The following is a 22,268-nucleotide window of genomic DNA, read 5'->3' on the forward strand; positions in this document are numbered from 1 at the left end:
TGTATGACCCAGGGAAGATTGCTTGGTATGTGTGTACTGCAGATATCCCAGCTGTACAATGGGGATGACACCATTTATCTTCCCTATTTGATGGTGTGAAGTTTGTAAGAAACGCCTAAGAGTAATACATTAAACAAAACACTGAAAGGGCATAAGTATTACTAAATACATGTGGTAGTCATGTTGGTAAAAACCTGAAAGTAGACAAGTAATCTGCATCCTTCAAGGTGATAGTGCTGACAGCCATAGACATGGCGAGGAGATTGCCTGAAACAAAGATTTGGTCACAGTAATAGGAAGTTGGGGCCTAGCTGAACTACTGTGTTGGAGTCTCAGGGAGAGATGTGAAGTCACCTCTGACATAGGAAGAACAGCATGCATACATTCATGCACACATGTCTATCTGTGCACTTCAAATTGCAAGAAAAATGGGAGATCCTTCAAGAAATGTTGTTACAAGACTGTGCATGAATTCCTTCTCTGCCTGCCCCCCAGGGCCTTAGGGATGAGAAATCTTAGGCTTAATGTTTTTCCCTATGAAATACTGTCGCATTAAGGGGCGTAGCTGACTAACTGTTACAGGTCTGGTCAGATTCAGGGTACTGAACTATCATGGTCATGGATTCACCAATAATGTAGCACGTCCTCGATCTAGTCTCATTCAATGAGAACTGTCACGGCTAGGAACAATGCAATGAAGGGCAGTTTATTAACAGCAACAGGGACACAGGTTCTCTGGATTGCCAGCGATAAATTCACTGTCTGCAAAAGCAAGCGAGCACACATGAAATACACAGGTACTCATCCTGGCTATTAACGCATTAAAAGGCACAAAGATTCTAGAGATTTCTAAGTTTCCATGGAGACACCTGGTACAACCAAGTGTTCAAATCTTATCGCACGACATCCCAATGCAGGGAGGAAGAGAGGGTCATCCCGTTGACAGATCCCGGAAGTCACAAAGGTATCCTTCATGATGGTATCTTCCGTAACATCCCCTTCCCCTTAAGCCAATTTACATTATACGCCAATCTATTCTCTTTAGTGACCAGTGATAGGACCCACAGGAATGGTGTCAAGCTGCGGCAGGAGAGGTTCAGGCTAGACATCAGGAAGAGGTTCTTCACTGAGAGGGTTGTCGCGCACTGGAACAGTCTCCCCAGGGAAGTAGTCACTGCACCAAACCTATCGGAGTTTAAGAAGCATTTGGACTGTGCGCTTAGTCACATGGTCTAAATTTTTGGGTTGACCAGTGTGGTGTCAGGAGTTGGACTCAATGATCCTTGTGGGTCCCTTCCAACTCGGGATATTCTATTTCTATGATTTTCTATGCTAGGACAGAGTTCATAAAGTATACTGTGACTTCTGATGTGGAGGTGAATGAAGCTGAGAAAGGGTTGCTCCTTTCTTTGCTTGGTGATATTTTAGTTCATCAAGGTGTACTCATACTTGCAATTCAGGAAAGGATCTCAGTTCTTTCATGTCTTTTTTCCAAGTCTGTCCTGTCATTCTGTAACTTAAATAGAGCAAATAGCTGAAGTAAAGATTTGGGCCTGTAGAAGTAGACACCATTTGAATGGTCATAAACCTTTTCAACATGGAGTGGTTACAGATTCAAAGTGCCAACCAAAGTTTTTTCCATTCTTGAAGAAATTTCTCCCGCAGAATTCAAGAGCCATTCCACTGTCCCAGGGATCAGCCAACACATCCAGAAAACAACTTACGTAAAGAGGCTTGCAGTCCTCAGTTTCTCCATCAATACAGAGCATTTCTTTCCATTTCTCCTCACATAAACAAAACACAGCCTCAGCTAAAGCCTGTCTCCCATATTCACGCCCCCTCTGTCAACATTCACCAGCCAGCAGAGACCCCTCCAACCCTTCCCTACCCACAGCTCCAGCTAGCCACAGCTGTGCACACAATCACATGCAACATACAGTCCAAGATCCTCTGCACTCCAATATATTCTCAGTTCAGAATGCCCATTCCATTACAAACACCTTGCACATATTCACACAGTTCTAGCAAGAAAAACTGTCAATACAGGTTTGCCTATATCAGAGCATTAGATGTTTTAGGAAATCCTAGTACTGGAGGCAGGGGGATTTGCTGGAAGTCCTGGAGAGTGACTCATTTCCTAGTTTTAGGAAAAGGGCACTGTCACTTGAGCTGATTTAAATGCTGTCAGATCTAAACACATTCTTCTGGTCATTGGCATTTTGGTTATTGAAAGATGTCAGTGAATAAGATGGGCACAAGGTTACAAAAATGATACCTGTGATCTAAGTTAACACCCAGGATCAGACACTGTTCTGTGCATTAAGAGCTTTTCCAAGGAGGGCTCTGGCACTGGAGCACCCAAATTTTGGTCAGCTGGACCCAAGCCTGGAGCCCAAACCCAGTCCAAGCCAGGGTGCTGGGTTTCCAAGTGGTGCCCAACAACACAGTGGTTATAGGTCGTGGCCTAGGAGGGGACAGGAGGGCCTTGGCAGCTCAGAGCACAGTGTTCAGAACACCATGCACAAAGAGCAAGGCCTGGGAGGAGCAGAGATGGCTGAGGGCTCTCCTAGGATGGGAGACCTAGGGGTTTGCTCCCCTCAGGCTGAGGCAGGAGCTCCAGTCTTCCATTTCCAGGGAAGCTGTAGCATCTGCACTGTCAAGGCAGCATCCCTCAGCAGTAGCAGGTGAGGTACTGGTAGCTGCTGTTGCTTTCCTGTGAGGCCTGCTCTCAGCAGTAGGTAGCAAGCCTGTTTTATGCAGTGCTATCAGGCTGGGACAAAGTGCCCTCAGGACGTGCCTGTGTCTCCAGGATCTATTTGAGAGCAGCTAGATGCCTGATTTGGGGGATTGAAAATCTTGAATTTCCAATTGCCAATGACAAATAATCCAGTCTCCCCAGTAGAGCTTTTCTGGGTTTTTGCTGTGCAGTTGCCAAGTTATGGAGCCAGCTGTGTAATAGGCAGGAGTGAGGCACACAGCCAGGCAGCTGTATGTGTGAAGTCAGCCAAGGGAAGGCCTGGTTTGAAGAGGAAGTGGCTAGTAAGCATATATAATTCCAGGTGTTCACAAACAGTGCTTTCAAGATAGTGAGCTATGATGTAGTATTAGCTCTGTTGAAAAAAAGCCAGCTTAGAAACCTAAAGCCTGTTCTGGAATTGGTCCCAACCCAAGGGTAGCTTCTTGTATGTGAGCCAGGCCATAGCAAGGAAGAATTCCTTCCTTGCTCCTCCATGTTCCTAATATCCTCTCAGTATTCAGATGATTATCCAAGTATTTCAGTCAAAGTTCAGGTGCATTTGATTACTGTTACCTGAAAGGTAACACTCCACAGCTATTTAGCAGAAAATACCTATATGCATTTTTGTGAAGGCATTGCATTAAAAGTGACACTTAAAGGTAAGTGAAAAAATATGCTCAATCCTTAATTTTACCTAATTAAAATTATGCTGTTGCGTACCTTTCTTTTCTGTGTAAAATATTATGAATATCAGGGAAGAGGATTTAGGGCATATTCATAAAACCTCTGAAAAAATAATGAAAAGATTGTATTGCTAAGTATTGTGTGCCACAGTCACTTATATCAATACATAAGTATACATGGATATTCAACTCTTAATTGTTATATTGATTTACATCTTTTCTGTACATGAGCAACATGCTGTTTGCCAATATATTTCCCAGTCCTAAACTCAGGTGTCACTCTGTGTTTTTATGAATAAAGTTACAGTGATTTTTCGGTCTTTTTAAATATTCTAAATTTCCTGCAGTTTTTCCAGTATTTCTCTTCACTTAAATGTCTGCTTTACAGAACTATCCTTTTACTGAATTGTGTTAGCAGATTCGACCTATAGACAGTGGTTATATTTTATTGTTCAAAGACAATGAAAAGTTTTAAACATAAAATGACAAAGAACTTGCAGTTAGTTCATGGAGCTACACACAATTTCTGTATTTAGAATGAAATGGATTGGGATAAAGTAATCAGAATTTAAACATGATGATGTGTAAGTGCCAAATTCAGTTGATTTCAGTCTGCAGAGAAAATTATGTATTTATCTGTGATCTGCTAGGAATGTTTAGGAAAAAGCCTATATACTGAGGTCATCTAAAATATGAAGGCTTCTTACAGAAGAAACTGTGCCCCTGTCTTATCCAGAAACTATATAATCTATTGCTGGACTGACCTACCTCCTCAATATGATCTTGGAAGAGCCTGCAACAGCTGAGAAAAGAAGTAGCTGATTCCTGCTGCTGTCAGGACTTAGTGGAAGCACAGCAGGGGATGGCTGGAGAAATTAATTACCTTTTATGTCCTCTCTCTGATATTAATGTCCCCTGCTCTTGCCACCATTTCCAGGGGGACATATAACTGAACCCTTTTCCTTGTCCCTCTCAAGTCTCTTCTATATACAAACAGAATTTCTGACAGAAGTGGTGTTCACCCACCACAACTGCTGGGCTGAAGCTGAAACCCACACAGAAGGGCCAAAACCTGTCCTGGCAAATTCCTACACCCAAACAGACCTCTCAATGACTGAGTTATCTACCCAGAACCTCAGTTGCAGGGAACTCCAGAACCTGGAAGTCTCCCTAAGGCCTGAAGGCAGAAGTCAATGTCATGGGTGCAAGTGTGCCAGCTGGACACACTTTTTGAGCATGTTTCCGTGTTGAGAGAAGAGCTCACAGGCAGAGTAGTATTCAGGAACACAAGTGGGAGACTGATGTGTAGTATCATGCACTGACACAGGATGAGCAACAGCTCTGCCTTAAGTCCTTGCAAGGGGCTGGTAAGCTAGCTTGCAACCCTGAGCTGATGGACTTGTCTGACTCACAAGACAAAGGAGACTAGACCCTTGTCTCTTCTCGGAGCCAAGGGGGGAGTTTCCCCCTTGCCCTGAAGTGCCCCTGTGCAAGTGATATGATGCTGCGGAGCTGGAGGGTGTGTGGGCAATGGTCAACACCCTAGAAAGAATAACTGTACAAAGTTGGTCCAGCCAATCAACTGTGTTAGAACCAGTGCCACAAAAAAAGCACAAAGCATGTTAGTAATTGGAGATTCCTTGCTGAGACGCACTGAAGCACCCATTTGCCATCTGGACAATCTCTCTAGAGAGGTTTGCTGTTTGCCAGGGGCCTGCATTCATGATATCACAAAGAGGCTACCAAGTCTGGTAAGACCAGAGGACTACCATCCTTCTCTTTCATGTAGTGTTGAATGAGGCAGCAATGAGGAGACTGAAATATCAGAAGGGACTTTATGCCCCTTAGAAAAATTTTGAAGAGGTCAGAACTGCAGATAGTTTTCTCCTCTGTCCTCTCAGATGGAGACTGGGATCCAAGAAATAGCAGACAAACAGATCAGGTGAATGATTGGCTGCATGTCTGGTGTCATACTCAGGGATCTGTGATCTTGGATGCTCCTTCAAGAGACAGGGCATGATGACACCGGATGGGATGCACCTGACCATGTGGGAAAAGAGTGTTCCGGACAGCAAACTGGCTGGACTTACTACCAGAGGTTTAAACTAGATTCAGCAGGGGAAGGGAATATACAGGGAACGCAAACACCTCAGGAAGCAACAGGGAAATACCTAAGAATTGTCTCAAAGGAATTAGGGAAGGCTCCTCTAGAAAGGTGATGTAGCTAATAGCCCAATTGAAGTGCCTCTACACCAGTGCATGCAGCATGGGAAAGAAGCAGGAGGAGTTGGAAACCATGGTGGATTTGAAGGATCGACTGTTTGGTGGGTAAGGAATTGGTTGTCTGGCCACAGCCAGAGAGTTGCAGTCAATGGATCTATGTCCAGGTGGAGGCTGGTGACTAGTGTTTTCCCTCAGGGGTCCATCTTAGGACCAGTGATGTTTAATATCTTTACCAATTACACAGACAATGGGATCCAGGGAACCCTCCGAACATTTGCAGATGACACCAAGTTGAGTGGTGCAGTCAATACAACAGAAGGAAGAGATGCCATCCAAAGGGACCTGGACAAGCTTGAGAAGTGGGCCCACACGAAACTAATGAGGTTCAGCAAGTCCAAGTGCAAGGTGCTGCACCTAGGTTGGGGAAATTCCAGATGGGAATACATACTTGGAGACTCATTGAGAGCAGCCCTGCAGAGAAAGACTTGGGGCTTCTGATGTGTGAAAAGCTTGACGCAAGCCAGCAGTGCGCACTTGCAGACCAGAAGGCATCAACAGAGGAGTGGCCAGCAGGTCAAGGGAGGTGATTGGCCACCTGTACTCTGCCCTTGTGAGGCCACACCTGGAGTAGTGTATCCAGGTCTAGGGCCCCCAGCACAAGAAAGATGTGGACCAGTTGCAGGGGGCCCAGAAGAGGGCCACGAAGACGATCAGAGGGCTGGAGCAACTCTCCTGTGAAGACAGGCTGAGAGAGCTGGGGTTGTTCAGTCTGGAGAAGAGAAGGCTCTGGGGAGACCTTGTTGTGGCCTTTCAGTGCTTAGAGGGGGCTTATCAAAAAGATGGAGTACAACTTTTTACATGGGCAAATAGTGATATGGCAAGGGAGATGAATGGTTTAAAACTAAAAGAGAGGAGATTTAGATTAGATATTAGAAGGATATTCTTCACTCAGAGGGTAGTGAGGCATTGGAACAGATTGCTCAGAGAAGTTGTGGATGCCCCATCCCCAGTAGGGTTTAAGGCCAGGCTGGATGGGGCCCTGAACAACCTGGTTTAGTGTCTGGCATCCCTGCCCATGATGGGGGGGGGGGGCGGGGTGGAACTAGTTAAAGTCTCTTCCAACCCAAGCCATTCTATGATCCTATGATTCTATGAAATAACACTGTTGCTCATTGGTAAAAGTTTGTAATGCAGCAGTCTTTACTTCACAAGATCCAGGTTTCAAGCTAATGGAGATGGGCACAGCAGGATATGTTGATAAAACTGGAGGATCCTTTATATGTGAAATTCTCCAGTATGTTTATTCTTGGCCTAGATATAGTCCCTCTCAAGAACAGCTAATTTTTGACCACTCAGTTACAGCTGGGACAGTTCTGAGTGTATTGAAGAATGTGGTCTTATATTTGATCGACTTTGATTGAACTCAAAGACAGAATTCAGTTTAATTAAAAATATCTTAATGACCTTCTAGTAACAACACCTGTACTCCTGAGTGGCAGAGATAGCCACAGTTCCCACAAATGTGCCATATTGGAAAGGAAAGGAAAATTGCCCCAAAAAAGGAAAGGAAACTGCCCAACCCCTGTAGGGAATGCTGTAAACATGGTCCTGTGATGCATCGATCACCTTGGCAGAAGTCCAAACCTCTATTTCTTCCAAAAGCAGATGATAAATTAGAGACATCTTAGCTAACAGCTTGAGAAGAAAATCAGTCTCCCGTCCTGGACAAAACTTTCAACTATCTGATAAACTCAAGGGCAGATTAAACTCTATGTCCCTTTTAAGCTACAAGTATTTTCTTACAGATTGAGATTTAAATACTTGAAAAATTGGTTTCAATATCAGTACCAGGAACCAGCATAATTAAATAGCTTCAACTAAAAGCTAAATTTGCTGGCCTAAATTCACCCTATTCAACATGGTGTGGTTGACACAGATGACAGTTAGAAGCTCAGCCATCATCAGTTCCTTATAAACTGTAACAGACCAACAAGACTGAAAACGTGTAGGCAGACAGCACATATATCCATTCACTTTAAGCATACTAAAGGAAAATCTCATTGTTGCGAGTATTTTTAAGTGTCATATCACAGAATCAAAGAATCACAGAATGGCCAAGTTTGGAAGGGACCTCTGGAGATCATCTAGTCCAAACCACCTGCTGAGCAGGATCACGTAGAGCATTGTGCAGGACGGCATCCAGGCAGGTTTTGAATATCTCCAGAGAAGGAGAATCCACAACCTCTCTGGGCAGCCTGTTCCAGTGCTCTGTCACCCTCCCAGTAAAGAAGTGCCTCCTCATATTGAGACAGAACCTCCTGCGCTTCAGTTTGTGCCCATTGCCTCTCTTCCTGTTGCTGGGCCCAACTGAAAAGAGGTCAGCTCCATCCTCTCAACACTTGCCCCTCAGGTATTTATACACATTGATGAGGTCTCCCCTCAGTCTTCTCTTTTCCAGGCTAAACAGGACCAGTTCTCAGCTTGTCCTCATATGACAGGTGCTCCAGTCCTCTAATCATCTTCATAGCCCTCCTCTGGACTCGTTCCAGTAGTTCCATCTCCCTCTTGTACCGGGAAGTCCAGAACTGGGCACAATACTCCAGGTGCGGCCTCACCAGGGCTGAGTAGAGGGGGAGGATCAGCTCCCTTGACCTGCTGGCAACACTCTTCCAAATGCACCCCAGGATACCATTGGCCTTCTTGGCCACAAGGGCACATTGCTGGCTCATGGTCAGCCTGCTGTCCACCAGGACTCTCAGATCCCTCTCTGCAGAGCTGTTCTCCAGCAGGTCAGCCCCCAGACTGTATTGGTGCTTGGGGCTATTCCTCCCTAGGGGCAGGACCCTGCACTTGCCCTTGTTGAACTTCATGAGGTTCCTCTTGGTCCATCGCTCCAGCCAATCCAGATCCCTCTGTACAGTGCACAGCCCTCTGGGGTATCAGCCACTCCTCAGGGCTTTGTGTCACCTGCAGACTTGCTAGGGGTGCACTCTGTTCCATCATCCAATTTGTTGACGAATAGGTTGAACAGGACTGGGCCCAGTACTGAGCCCTGGGGGACACCGCTAGCTATAGGCCTCCAACTAGACTCAGCGCTGCTGATCACAACTCTCTGAGCTCTGACATCCAGCCAATTGCCAATCCACCTCACTGTCCACTCATCTAGGGCATGCTTCCTGAGCTTGTCTATGAGGATGTTATGGGAGACAGTGTCAAAAACGTTGCTGAAGTCAAGGTAGACCAGATCCACTGCTCTCCTCTCATCTACCCAGGTAGTCATCTCATCATAGAGCGCTATCAGATTGATTAAGCATGATTTCCCCTTGGTGAATCCATGCTGACTACTCCCATTCACCTTATTATCCTCCACATGCTTGGAGATGGCCTCCAGGATGAGCTGTTCCATCACTTTTCCAGGCATTTTTTGTGGATGTCAGGTTTGCTTAAATGATCTCTGACCTGATCCTCTTTGACCTCTTTGACCTCTTTGATCCTTTCTCCAGACTTACTGATTTACTAGTTTTCAGATTTACCAGAATTAATCTCAAATGAGCCTTGGCCTTCCTTGTTGCATCCCTGCACACTCTGACAGTTTCCCTACATTCCTCCCAAGTGGTCTGTCCCTTTTTCCACAAGCTGTAAACTTCCTTCTTGTGTTTTAGCTTTGCTAGGAGCTCCCTGCTCATCCATGCAGGTCTCCTGCCCTCTTTGCTTGCTTTCTTACTCATAGGGATGTAGCAATTTTTAATTTAGAGGAAGTGATGCTTGAATATGGACCAGCTGTCTTGAACCTCCTTCCCTCGAAGGCCCATCCAATCCCATGGGATTCTTCCAGGTAGATCCCTGATAAGGCCAAAGTTTGCTCTCCTGAGCAAATAACATCCCACCATACTAGAAAAGCTTTCACTATAAAAATACATTTTAATGCCTTAATTTTTGAAGAGGACCTTCATTAATTAGTACTTGCAAATCTAGTCATCTTGGTCTTCCAGGTCACAGCTGAACACCCCATCCCATGACATCCCACAGCTTATTTCCCATTTTAAAGGAATGCTTTTGCTGATGTTAAATTTGCCACACTGAGAAAAATCAAAATAAACATGCTAATTGTTTATTTTTTAAATTTGCCATTTGTCTTCTGCCTTTATCTGGAAAAGAATATATTAAAAGAGAAAATTCTTTACCTGATATTTTAGTAGGCAGCAGTAAAACACCTTGTGAACTGAAGGAACTATAGACAATTGAAAAATATTGTGTACATTTTCCTTTTAACAAAATAAAATAAAAATTGTAAAAGATGGAAATCCAGATAAAAAATATAGCTTATTTACATGTCTTGCTTGAAAGTTTATTTGTAAAATCATTCCAAAGCAGCAGGGTTTCATGAGCAACTTGGACATATGTCAGAAGTTTGCCCAAATTTGTCAGAACTTGTGATCCATATTAGCATAGTGGTGCGTAAGAGCCTTCCAAGAGTCGATTTGTGTATCAGCAGCCTCCACAAAGTGATTGTCTGGCTATTTACTGTCCTGAGTAAAAGCATGTGGTGTACAGAACATTTATTTAGCAGGGACTTATTCAGTATGATCATTAATGTTTTTGAGTTTGGAGAGCACAGGTGACACAAAGACAACTATAACACAGGCAAGGACTACTGAACAGTAATTCAGATGGAAAAAGAATGAACTAAAACATCTGAAGACAACAGCATGAAACATTCTTAGATAATGCTTCAAAAAGTGAAGCCAGTGAAATCTGCTGTCTGCTGTGTTCAACCATAGAGCAAAGTATTTCACTATTTGTTTTTTCCTTCTCTGTTCCTTGGCCACTGGCTGAGGATTTCAGCAAATAATCTCAACCATTACTAGCAACTGTTAAGTGATGTAAAGAACACAGCTGCCTCCTCCAGCTGTTCCAGCCCTGAACTGCTCTTGCGTACCCACTGGGGCCCAGCCTGGTGCCTGAAGACACAGGGTCCAGGCTGGGGAAAGTGGATGCCACTTTGCAGGTTCATGTGGTAGCAAAGCTGAGCACGTATCCCAGAGACACAGACACACAGAGAGGGAGACAGGACAGTGACATGACTGGTCACACAAGGGCTGCCTTCAACAGCACTTTCACACAGGACTCACCTAAAATATAGACACAGAGAGATGAGTCCCCTTCGTTATGGCTGGCTGGCAGAGGCAGGAGGTGACTAGTGCAGGCACACATACAGCACTCTCCCTTGAGTACTGGCATGGCCCCTCTGTCCATCCAGCATCCCTGCTCAGATCCCAGGCCCCCTTAACTGCTTTACAGGTTCCCTCCTCATCAGCTGGTCCCACCTGATGCTTGCTGCAAACATACAGCTCTCACACACTCATCCCACATGCATCCCACATTTGAAAGTCGCCCTGGATGTACCAGCATGGACACTCCACTCTCCTGATATCCTAGCCCAGACCTCAGGCCCCACTGAACTCTGAACTTGCTGACTGGTTCACCTTGGAGTTTGCCGGTGAATGTACATGCACAGCTCCTCCTCCCCAATCGGTTTGGGGAAGATGAAGGCACTCAGCCCCCCAGCAGCCAGCACCAGGCACACAGGCTATGCTTCACAGCCCTGTTCCAGCTGCCCGTGCAGAACCAGGTACACACCTCACTCATGCCAGCCCTCCCCCCCACCCAGCTGGTTTGGGAACACACAATACTCGTGTCCCAGTGGCTGTGAGTAGAAGACCCTCTTCGCTCCAGTAGCTGGGATCGAGTTACTCCAGTTACTCCCACAGTCAGCACCACAGGCTGGGGTGCCTACTCACCTGGCCTGACTCCAGGATCTCGCACCAATCTTCACAGACCCACATCCAAATTTCACCAATAGCTGGCACTTCATCCTTGCACCACACATACAAATGGGACAGAGTGCGAATACAGAGAGAGAGCTGAGAAAAGATTTAATGAGAAAAGATATAAAAAGATAGGACAGCCCGTTGTGATCAGGTGCAGGCCTTAGCCAGACAAGTGTACTAACTGGCTCTGTTTTACACGTGATGTAAAACCTTTTTCTGCTTACACCCCACTCCCCTTTTTTTGTTCCTCCTGCTCCCCTTCCCCCTGTGAGAAACAAAGTTGTGTTTTTGCAATATAAGGTGTTTTTGCAGTGGAAAATTCCACTAACCTTGGATATTCAAAAGTGATTGTGCAGGCATGACAGTAGCATAGCAGTGGGGAGTATGTTAAGCAGATAAGGCGAAGGTTCCACTGTCCCAAAATAAGGAGGATATCTAAGAAAAACAGGATGAGTAGTGCAAAATCAGTAAAAACAAAAATCATGGGCTCTCTAGTCACGAGAGAAGAAGGTAAAAAAAAGGAAAAGAAGAAATTAACGGTTGGTCAAATAAAATTGTACATATATGGTATAGAAAGGCATCAAGTAGCTTGTGAACCTGTAGTACTCAGCCAACGAGGAAACAGGGGAGGCAATCAGGTGTCGGGTAATATGGAATAGAAGGTTATGATAAACTTTTACTGTGTGCTTCTGCTTGCAGGATGCCCGCCACTGCAGTCACGAATAAAATAACTTCACAGAAGACTCTGAGAAGATCATTGAAATATTTTTCACACTCCTGCACACCCCTCATGGTTTTGCAGAGCTCTGCAGTTTCCTGCAGCACTCCCACTCCACTTGTCCACTCCTATCTTATCAGCTGCAAGGTTGCAAAGTTGATCTTGGAAGTGGCCCCTGTATTTTGACAGTTCAGCAACTAGTTTAACTGGGAGGTTTGTTTCATAACATTGTCTCCATTTTTGCTTTGTCAAGTCTGTGTCTCAGCATTTTTGTTTATTGCTCTCCTTTCTTTTCTTATCATCCCCATCCAGAAATCTTTGCTCTTACAACTTTGCTCGTATCAACACTTCCACATTATATCTTTATCAATTAGTACAACTGACTGTGTTTGTTTGTCATCGTTGTCTCTTAGCTAAGTAGTCCTCAATCAGATATGCTACTGGAATAACCATTCCCACATTCTCATGTGCCCTCATTGATTAGTGTGACTGGCCAGGTTTGGTTCCCATCTCTGCCTCCCCTTCTTATTAACTCTTGTTGCATTGGATAAGGTCCTTGACCAGATACTCTTAGAGAAGCAGACCTTTACATACCTTCATAGCGAGGAAATTAGACTACATATTAAATTCAAGTTTTCAATGGAAGGTGACCAGGGAAAATTAATTCAGACTACGCTTATAGAAATCAAAGATGAAGAGGAGCATCAGATGAATGTCATTGAAAAACACTGGATATGAAGGGTTTCTGTGTCACTGAAACTACGAATACAGACATCACATCTTTATTTCCTTGTAGTTGAGAATGCAGTGAAATCAAAGAAAAAAATCTTGGACTGTCCTTCTGTCAGAGGACAAAAATGCAAATGCTCATGTTCACTCACAGGAGTGTCCCCTAAAGTGTTTTGAGCTACTCCTATTTGGCTGCACCTTTTTTTCTTTCATGAAGCTGATCTTTCTCCCACTAATGATTAATTTGTTTCCTGACATGCAGACCTATAAATTTCTTACAAATAAGTCTATAAAATAAAGTACACATTTCTAATTCTTGTGTTCTCTAAGTCCATAGACACTGGTGAGTTACACTGGAGAAAACTTTGGCTCATGCTGTCTTTCCTAGTATCTTCCACTATGTCAGGGAACATTTGCAGCTACAGGAAGGCAATCACATACTGATAAAATATTACTGTATTCCCTGCCAAGCTTTTGATCTGTGCCAACTGCCACTCTCCTAAGTAGATTCAAAAACATAAATGGACATTTGGCATTTTCTGGGATCATTACCAATACACAGTCTGCATCCAGGCTCACCATTCTTCATACAGGAATAGTTTACTCCAATAAGCATAAGCAGTCCCATGCCAGTTGGCCTAAGTTCCTGGACATGTTTAATTTACTAGTTTAGTATAGCCTTACTGTAGAAAGATTTTGAGCTGCCACAAAGATACCTGTCCCTGGGAAGGGAAAGACCTTCTGGAAGGGTGAACAGTATCTTCATGCAAAAATGAAAAGTAAATGGATCCTGCCTCTTAACTTTCTACCATCCCTGTTTCCATCTCTGCAGGACTGCAGTCCCCTGACACTGGAAGCAAAGCACAGCACAATCAAAACAGAAGAGGCAGAGTGAGAGGACTCCGTGCATATAGCCTGCACTGCACAGTAATGCGGTGTGGGCAAGGCACTGCAGAACTGACATTCCCATGGAGGAGAGGGGTTCAGGCATGCTGAAGATAGATTCCTCTTGAGATGAAGGTCAAGCAGCTGCCTCACTCTCTGCCAGCCCTGAAGATATAGCTTCCCCTCCCCCATGTTCTGTGACTGAGAGATCATGAGTCATAGCAAGGTCTATGTCCCATTAGGAAATTCCCCCTTGTGTGTTTTTGTCTTGGTGCCGTTCATCTCATGAACTGGAAATTTTTCTTCAGCTGAAATAAGCATGTGGATGAGGGGAGAATGGTGGAAGTAATGCACCTTGTGAAATACCATGCTAAACAACTTTAGGTTCTGTGTAAATCAGTAAGGATTTTTTGCAGCGTATTTTGCAGATATCTTATTTGGAAGCTGAGGAAGTATGTGCTGGACAAGTAGTTTATTGTGAGGTTTTAAAATTGTCTGGACTGTTCAAGGGGTAACAATCAGCAGGTAATTAGTAGCTGGCTGGCAGCTGTTAAGGTTCCTCTGAGGTTCACACTGGGTCCCTTACCTTTCAAAATCTTCATTAACACCTTGAGTCACAACACAGAATACACCCTTGGAAAATCTGCAGATAATATCAGTCTAGGGGAAGTGGCTGAACATCACAAATGGAAGAGTGGGACAAATCTAGTGGGACCTTGATAAACCTGAGAGCCACATCAAAAGAAACCTCATGAAGCTCAGTAAGGAGAAGTATAAAGTTTTCCATCTGGGGCAGTATAACCTCTACGAACTTGAGAAGTGTCTTAGTATTGGCCATGCTGGAATGCATGTGGGGGTTTGGGAAGATGTTAGTTTGAATACAAGCTGGCAGTGATTTCTCACTGTGAGGAAAGCAACAGGGTGTCCAACAGATTGAAGGAAGGTATTGCCCTTTCTGTCCTTGTGGCTGATACAGCCACATCTGGAATACAGTGTCACATTTTGGGCTCTGCATTTCAAGAGGGACATGGAAAAACTGGAGAGTGTCCAGTGAAGGGCTACAAAGTTGGTGACCAACCTAGAGCAGATTAGTCAGGCTAATAAACCTCTACCTGGGTTTATTTAGCTTGATGAAGAAGTGAAGGGATGATCTAATGGCAGCCTACAACTACCTGAAGGGCAGCTATAAAACTGAGAGATCCAAACTCAGCAGGAGTAGATGATATAACAAGGGTATATAACATTGGGTGGGTCAGACTCACATTAGGAAGAATGTTTCTACTAGGAGAGAGTACAGTTTGGCAGTAACCCGGCCAGAGGGAAAAGAACAAAAGAAAGTAAAAAGAAAAAAGAGGGACCTCTATTTGTGAAGGTTTTTGATAGAAATATAGAAATATATCACTGTATCCAACATGGTCTTTCTTAGTAATCTGTGATATACTGCTGGCAATGCATCTGCTTCAAAGAGGAGATCAGACTGGAGACCTCCAGAGATCCTTTCCCACCAACACTTCTCCAACACTTCTGTACTGCATGCCCTTAAGGAAGGAGACATTGCAGCAGAGGAAGGGATGTTTTCCTCTAAGTCAGTGGTCCAGAAGTTTTCACCCTTGGAATTACCCTCGAGCCCTCTGCTCCTTCAGTCAGAATATGTCCCTCCATAAAGTAAAGGAAAAGAAGCATGGTGCCAGAGATGAGTCTCCAGCTCCATAGGTCCTTCTTTGTCTTGGAGAAATTGAAGAAAACTATCATTGTTCTGTATTCAATGGCTAATGTCTCTACATCTTCTTCAAGGCAAAACATACTACTGTTAAAAGCAATGCTGTATGGCAGTCAGTAACTTTTGGTGCAGAAAATGTGCTAGTGATACCTGATTTCCTCCTTTAAGGTACTGTAGCAGTTGGAATCCCAAAGTTACCTGTGGAAACGTTATTAACTTTTGCATTCTCAGCAGGTACTACTAGCACTCCCACCAGCTATATTGGCTGTATTCAAAACTGATGTTCAAGGATTGTGTTATCAGTATTTTCTAACTGCTATGAGATTTGGTGGCTGTCTCTTGTTCAAAGTAATGCCAAGAAGTAAATTTACTTAATGGTAAGTTTACTTAATGTAGCAGGTGGAGTCCATCTTGTTTTTCCACCTCAAGTTTCAAATTTCACTTCTTTCTCACAATGTTTATTCTATCAAATGGCACTAATGCCCCACTGATACTCAGTAAACTCAAATGGGAAGCTTCTCCTTTTGTCTCTTCTGCCAGTGTGAGCCCAGTCTCTAACACCTCCTCTGTAGATGAGCTCCAGAGGGGATGTCTTCACACATTCCAGCTCTAGTCAGTAAAAGAATTGAAAATATTCTCTGCTAGGTTACAGGAAGTTCCTGGTACCAGATTTCTTCCTGCTCTTGACAAACAAAAAACTCAAAATGCAACACCTGCTAAACATAGCAGACAGGGACTCGTGGTTTCAGAGCAATACACAGCTATATTGCAGCTTTATTATTATTATGTGTGTGTGTTATCTACAGTTAAATACCTGGCAGTCAGGCACTTAACCAGAAGAGACAGGTTGGTACTGATCTGCTCCATTTGCACACAGAGACAAGACTGACCTATGATGCCTGTGTGTGAGGATGAAGCAGCAAGTTAAACCTTTGGGTATGATGGATGAACATGAAGTAGAAAAGCCGTTGGGAAAGAGAAGGGGAGATATCCAGGGTAATCTCCCGCATGGCATATGTAGGGAGCCAAAAGGCAAATCAGTTAAAGCACTGACTTGTGGAACTGACTTGTGGTGCCAAGCAAAGCCAAAGCTTTCTCATCTGGAAATACAAGCTCTCAACAAGTAGAGTGTTATAAGCTGCTTTTATGTCTTCCACTATCTCCTATCTACTACAATAAAATGAAGCTTTAAAAAGAGTCATCACAGGATCAAAGCAGCTGGGTCACAGGCAAGAAATCACACAGCTGAGCTCTTGTATTCCTACAAGGCATTGGGATAGCAGAGTATTACATATTTTATTCATATATTACATTTTTTTATTACATATTACGTATTACATATTTCATTCATATATTACATAAGTATTTAGGGGAGGTGATTTCAACATAGTTGAGTCATGAACCTCCATCATCCAAAAGATATTAGAAAACCATATAAATACCTGCATTTTGGTGAGAAAATGAAGGCAGTGGGAAAAGATCTTTATTTTTTCCTGTCTGCTAGTTTAGGGGCAAGATGATCACACACAAGAAGATTAAGTTTGTGCTGAAGCCATCAGCAGGGCAGATCAAGAGCAAGCCAGAGAAACAGCCCACAAACTTCTGTCCTGGGGTGGATAGGGCAAAGTCAGCAGGAATGCCAGGATCCAGGAATAAATATTTCCTTCCCTATGTCAGGAGCAGGCTCTCCCTCACCTCATACCCACATTCACAGTCTTTCCATTATTGCTGAAGTTATAACGGTCATAGCTTTAACCAGCTGCTGCTCTCACAAGTGATGAGATGTTGAAGAGGTAGTCAGAGTGTTCAGGAGGCTTCTGGGCCCTCTGGTTGTCAACTGGATAGTAGTGGCTGGAGGGCCACTTGAAGAACCGCAAATACACTGGAATGAATCATGCCTTGATGTGGTCAGCCCTACTCACTACTCGTTGCTGGCTCAGTTATGCTGTTGTTGTCTGGACCATATGTCAGTAAAGGCTTGTGGTAGGTGCAATACTTCAGCCTTAAAACATACATTGGACACCAGCATTCAGTAAGTACTACTGGAAGTCAGCAAATACCTACTCATTAAAAAAAAAACTGTTAGGAAATCCCAGCACCAAAGAACTTTGCTTTCTATCTCCTCAATCTCAAACAGTCACCAGTTCACTGGAATAGAGTATCACTGGTTTCCCTGGTACATGACACAGCTAAACACATCAGCCTTTTTTTATTTTTATTTTTTAATGATTGGGCTTAGTGTGCTGCTTCATAAAGAAGTAATAAGGTAGTGTCACTTTTTAACTTGGTACAGTTGTTGCAATAAAACTGCTGGGACATTAAGAGTGTCTACCAGCCTTGGGGGAGAAGCCTCTACTACTCATGAAAACCCTTGTATCTAACGATACTCACAGGTGTAGCAAAATGGCTATGATTGCTGGGTAACTTGAACAGTAATATGAAAATTTTGATAGAGTTTATTGTTGCCTTGACAGCTGAGAAGATAACTCGGTAGAATAGGTAAAATGTGGTACTTGATCCACACATACTATGTGACACGGGGGTAAATGCAACCCTCCTCCACAAGTTCAGAGTCAAGATGAGACCAATCAGCAAGGACTGATTGAAACCAAGAGGTCAGAATGTCATTGTAAATCATGCTGTGGGGTTCCCAGACAGACACAGCAATGCTGAGTGCAACAGCTCTGGTACTTTGGAAACTATCAGGGGAGAACTACTGATTCTGTAAAAAGCTCTGGTAACACCTGTGTTTAAGTATTCAGTGTGTCCCCACTGTCCATGGCACCCCACAAGTGGGATTCACTCAGCTGTCTGGAGGCCCAGCTCTGCTGCAGTCACACCTCAGTGTCTGAACCCAGTGAGTGCCTGAGGCTGTGGCTCAGCAGACATGGGATAGAGGGATGAAGTGCTTCTCCTCTCGGGCATGCACTTGACCCAGAGCCATGGACAGCAGCAGTGTCTGAGGCTTCCTGTGCTCGGACTGTCCGGCCCTTGCAAGTGGAGGGGCATCCCCCTCCCAGGGAGCAGTGGCTGTCCCGGTACGGCAGCAACAGCACCTGGGCTCCAAGCTCTCCATGACATGGCCTCTTTGCCAGGTGCAGGCCCCAGGAGGGACCTGCCTGCATTGCTGTTGTGTGATATCTGTGGGTGACAGGCCTGTCAGGACGTGGAAACTCTCTGGGTAAGCCCAAAATTGGACCCAGAGCAGTGTCTCTCTGACAGTGGCTGAGAGCCTTGCTGGTACATGAGGCAGAGAAGGGATGGCAAGTATACAAACAGGCAAATGTGCTGATGCTTCCCCTGAGCACTGCCCCATTCCCCAGTGGCTCCTGGCTCAGGCACACACTGATCCCAATGTCTTTGTTGGGTGTATGTGTGTGTCAAGCATCTGCACCTGGGTCTTCCTCATGAATTTGTGTGGCAGCTTTTTGAACAAATGTAAACTTTCGGCATCCACTCTGTAGATGGTAAGGAGCTGTGCAGATTAACCACAATTTGTTTGAAGAATCTGTGATACCAAATCATCTCCAAAGGATGGTTCTTCTCATGGTGGAGACATTCTGGGGCTGACAACCTCCTCTCAGGATCACCTGTTGTTATGATCCTGTTGCAGGCTGAAATGAGACTGACAGTTGTTTAGGAAAAGGAGACAGTGAGTGGGGGTGTGGTTTGGGAAAGCCATCCCTACATCAGTTTGAAGGAAAGAACCAGGCTTTGCTGAGCTAGCATTCTGTGCTCTCTTCTGCTGTCACCCCAGATGGATTGAATAGGAAGGAGTGGGAAAGCCTGGGACCTCATTGTCTCATCTGATCACAGGCAGTATGGCTCAGCCAGCATAGGAGCAGAGCAGCGTCAAGCAGATCTGCTTCTGCTTAAGGGGTAGGCACAGAGGGAAGGGAAAACTGTGCTGGAGGGGAGTCTTAAAACTTCACTGTTGCTCTGGTGGGGTGTAGCTTACGTCACACACCTTCTCCAGAGTATGAGAGCATCACTGACCCTCTGTCAGTTTGACAGTATTTGCCATCCTGCAGACAATTTCTGGTCAGCTGCCATGATAGGACAATGCTTTTGTGGGTCAATATAGCCCACATTTGGCTCAGGGGAAGGTGCTGGGCTTTCATCAGTCTACTTTCACCAGGGTAACTGTTCCGTCATGTCCTCAGTTGAGTTGTCCATGAGGCAGTCCTGCCAGAGGCTGTCCTGCAGCAAAGGACTTACTTGCTGACTAAAATAATCTGCACATTGAATGGCTGCTTGGATTGTTTGGGAACAGCCTGAGTGGCATGGCATCTACTAAACAGTGGATTATCTGCATAACAAGGAAGTTTGGCTTCTGCAGTGTATTCAGGGCTCTGCTGATACAGGCCAACAGAGTGGTAGGCATGTACAGGCAGAATGTGATTCCACTTTTAGTGATGATCAGTGAGTAAAATGCGGCATGAATGAACTCTTTCTGTAGCATGGTATTGTATAACCTCCATCAAGCAGCTCATCCAGAACAGAATGCAGGTGGGTGCCAGAGAATACAGGCAGCAGTAACCTCCTGCTAATATAACAAATAAAGAAAAGGAAAGCTCTATCAATTGACTTATTATTAAAAACAAACAAACAAACAAACAACAAATCTAGACGGTCAAAAGTGTAATGATGTGCCATGGTAATTATAGAAAGAGGTCATCACATCAGTCATTTAAGAACAGGGGAGAAGTTATTGGCAGTCAGTACAATATTGCCAACCCATTTATAAATTCAGCATTTAGAAGGCATCTTCACCTAGCAATTGTCTCCCTAAGGGGTGGGAAATGTTTGACGTGCTGTGAAAGCTTTTGTTAAACGATTTTTGTGATTTACACACTCAGCTATTGCAGCTATTGCTGAGAGGTCATTTTGGTGTATTTATTTGTCTACATAGCAATAATACAGTTTGTGGTCTATAAATCTGGCCATGCAGAGAAATTTACCAACTATCCCTGCCATTCATTTTTTATTCATGACACTGTGAAAACTTCTGAGAAGTTTTGCAGGACACCGCACTCCTGATAGGCCAACTGGGACCAAAAAGAAATTGAGCTTAAAATTAGAAGAATGTTGTCATTTGAAAAGCAGATGGACAGGAACTCAAAACTAGAGTCCATCCCAGTCAGAGTTTCTGTCTGTCTCTGTCAATCAACATGCCATATAATTTCATCAAGTCCCAGGTTACTACCAGTTATAGTGAAGGGATGGAGAAACAGGTATGGAGAATTTTTGATATGATGCTTACCACTACAGTGAACAGAATTTGATGGTATTTTCCAGTTCTATGTTTCTATAAAGTTTATTTGTTTACCTCTAAAACTCTTGGCATATATATCCAGCATATGTTTGAGGATCAGAAATGTACCTCTAATTCTCAGAATGAATTAATTTATGGCTAATTTACATTCACTCGTTCATTCATTCATTCATTCTACTGCCAACATTTTCCCTCAGCTTAAAGACATCTTTTTTCCTCTTTGTTTCTTCTCCTCAGTAGTTATATGAATCAGTCCACCCTGTATCAGCTTCACCTTGCTACACTGAACAAGCCAAGCCTTTCCAATCACTCATCATAAACTAGTTCATCTACTCTCATGACCACTTTAATAACTGTAATCTGCACTTGTTCCAGTTAAGCAAATCTTTCTGAACTGTTTCATAAACACCAGTTTTATTGAGATCACTGTTGAGGATTAACTTATTTTTCCCCATTCTTCAGTACAGCTATTGCTTTTGTGTGTGTGTATAGCCAGGGAAGTGGTGGCATCACCATCCCTGGGGGTGTTCAAGGAAAGGTTGGACCTGGTGCTAAGGAACATGGTTTAGTGGGTGATATTGTGAAGGTCTCTTCCAACCTTAATGATTCTATGATTCTATTATAGTGTGACTCCTGGTTTGATAGATTCATCAGAGCACATGACCACAAAATAGCATACATAGCCTCTCAGTCTGGAAGGGATCAGATCCACGTTTTGGACTTCAGCACAGGCAGCAGAAGTGGCAGACTGATAGCAGTTCCTGTCTTTCACCTAGAGCCACAGGCATGCAGAAGTCACAGGCCAGATACAAAGAAGACAGAGGCACTAAAAATAGGGAAGAGGGACTTTGGTTTTAGTTCCTATTCTTTTAAATATGCATAGATTTATCGTCTATAGTTATGGAAATAAATAAATAAATAAATACCTAACATAGGTTTCATCCTTGGAAGGCATTCTGAAGTACTGTCATCTCAGCAAATTTTTATTCTTTAAGATTGTTTTAGAATCTAAAATTCTGACTTCTTCCAACCCCTTCTCAACATTTCCTACACATCTCTTTGCATCTGTTGTTCCACGTGCTCCTTTATCACCTATTGGAGAAGAACAGAGACTAAGTCTTTGTGGTTTTTATTCTGTCTCTTGGCTTTTCACTGGCCAAAAAGAGCTTAGTCAGATATTTCATGTCATTTACCCCTGCCCTCTGGGAAGGATTCCTTGCATACTTAATAGTATTTGTCATTATCCCCAGCTTAAGTATCAATTTTAAGTATCAAAAATTCCTGTTTACAAGTACACCCCAAAATTGCTTTTATAACATGATCTGATATTTTGATATATATGGAAATATTCTCAGACCTTGTTACATTGCATTGAATTGAAATATTCTCAAACCTCCTTTTGCTACACTGTTATTTAGTCTGTAGAACATCTTGCCCTTCTACTGTTTTCATCAGCTCTTTGTTGGA

Source organism: Anser anser (assembly GCF_964211835.1).
Source record: "Anser anser genome assembly, chromosome: 19".
In the NCBI taxonomy this organism is placed as follows: Eukaryota; Metazoa; Chordata; class Aves; order Anseriformes; family Anatidae; genus Anser; species Anser anser.